Source organism: Schistocerca nitens, chromosome 3 (assembly GCF_023898315.1).
Source record: "Schistocerca nitens isolate TAMUIC-IGC-003100 chromosome 3, iqSchNite1.1, whole genome shotgun sequence".
Taxonomy (NCBI): domain Eukaryota; kingdom Metazoa; phylum Arthropoda; class Insecta; order Orthoptera; family Acrididae; genus Schistocerca; species Schistocerca nitens.
The window spans coordinates 90,380,091-90,382,295 of NC_064616.1; the positions used below are offsets into that span (position 1 = coordinate 90,380,091).

Below are 2,205 nucleotides of genomic sequence, written 5' to 3' on the forward strand. Positions count from 1 at the left end.
CGTAAACAGTGAACTGTGGGTGAACTGTAAGATGTCCGTCCACTTGGTTGCCAGATGAGAAAAAGCAGTTTGCTTAAATGCAATGTATTATAAGTTACCTGTAAGTACCTTTCCATTTCATAAAAAAACGTCAAGGAACTGTTTTTAAATCTATAACCTAGATGTGAAACCATATCTATGTGTAAAAATGGACAAATCATGTAATATTTCAGGACACCCACTGAAGATACCTTAAAAAAAGGCGAAATGCGTCTGGGTACATAAATAAAAATAAAAGTTTCGATGTGCAGCATGCAAAAAAGGCATTTTCTTTGAAACAACTGCAATTTATATACAGCTGCTGCGAAAATGGCCACTACAAGAAACGTGTTAAAATAAAGGATCTTTAATTGTTATTTTGCAGTTTTCATGTGCTAAATATTGCTAATTGAAGGAGCGATGCAAAAGATAATTTTTACAATAACTTCAAAATTTCCCGAAATGCATCTTTACTTAAGGCCAAGAACCTTCATTAGAATAAGTCATCTGAATACAGAAGCTAAAACAGGAAATATAAAAAACTTGCCTGACGAAAAATCTTCAGTGGTCTGCGTCGTGATTTTCCTCAATTACTATGAGTATTTATGAATGCAGTAAGATGTTCTCGCTCTTTATGTAATGTCTTTGAAGGTGACATACGAATGTTTATTTATTACAATTTTTGATCTAAGCGATGCTTAATAATGTGCATCAACAATTAACTTATGACCCCGGCTCAAGGTTAAGGAAGGGAAAAGCTGACCTTTTAAAACCAGTACCAGTGTTTTAGTTCTAGATAACAGATTTTTTTGGTATGGTCTTGGTTATAACAGATGTTTTTCATTGTTTTACAATAACTGAGTATAAAGACGAAATATCAGTGCTAAAAGTTTTCATTTTTAAATAAACCTTTTTTTTAAATACAAATAAATTTTATTCATAAAATTTCCGTGGGCTTGAAATATTGCGTTATTATAGAAAGTGAAAAACGCGATTACTGCTTTTTTGATAATAATTCTGACAGAAACGAGCATCAAACACATACCATAATAATTGGTAAGGCAATGCTGAGACATTGTCCTTGTTGCCGTTTGTTGTGGTTTAAGGAACGTGTGTACGTGCAGAGTGGAAGACTTTTACGTGGTAGTATCTTGCTGTAGTCATTGGACATCTGTTTTTTTTTACGAACTGACGTAGCAATAAAGTACAATGCTTCATTTCCTTCAAGGTGGTGGTGGTTAGTGTTTAACGTCCCGTCGACAACGAGGTCATTAGAGACGGAGCGCAAGCTCGGGTTAGGGAAGGATTGGGAAGGAAATCGGCCGTTCCCTTTCAAAGGAACCATCCCGGCATTTGCCTGAAACGATTTAGGCAAATCACGGAAAACCTAAATCAGGATGGCCGGAGACGGGATTGAACCGTCGTCCTCCCGAATGCGAGTCCAGTGTGCTAACCACTGCACCACCTCGCTCGGTATTTCCTTCAAAATATTAAAAAAAAACTTTCTGTCATTTCCGTGAAATAAGAAAAGGAAAGAAAGTTATGGTAACAGTAATAAATTAAAAATTTAACAATTCATTTATGGCATAGAATAGAAAATACCTAATCTCCTGCCTCCGTCTATATAATAGCTGCTTGTAGCCCTTGAAATCGGACAAATTAATACGAGAAAAAGAGTTCTTAAACCTCAATTTTCACCCTTTAGCACTGACCATTCATAATGTGCAATTAGTGGTATGATCCTGGATAACAACATGATTTAAAAAATTAGAATCAATGGAAGAATTCAAGAGATTTTTTTGTAATATTCAACCTCTGATCACTTTTCGAGAAAAACAGCAAATGGTGGACAAACTATGTTTTCTTTTACAGTAAAACTTGCTCAAATCGGTACGTGTATAATTCGGAAATTTGCCCAAAGCGTACAAGTATTTCAGTCGCGACACATTCAGTGCTCTTTCATATGCTGATTATTTGTATAAAGCGGACCTGCCTAACACGGAAACGGAAAGCAAATCTTAGAACATACTTAATAATTCATTGTATATTGCGGAAATGAGCCTATACAGTACTACTGTATTACAGTTCACTATTTTTATTCACGACTCTACAAGGACGTTACTTTTAAAACCTCTGTCAAGCAGCGCAAAACCAAGAAAAGAAGTCCAGCGCAGTGCGGCGCTGCTG

General features: G+C 35.9%; 1 non-coding gene across 1 annotated transcript; it reads right to left on the minus strand.

The window, feature by feature from the left end:
• Positions 1-1,416: 1,416 nt before the first annotated feature.
• Positions 1,417-1,489, minus strand: Trnaa-cgc (transfer RNA alanine (anticodon CGC)). Its single transcript has one exon. It is a non-coding gene; the product is annotated as a tRNA-Ala (tRNA).
• Positions 1,490-2,205: the final 716 nt, after the last annotated feature.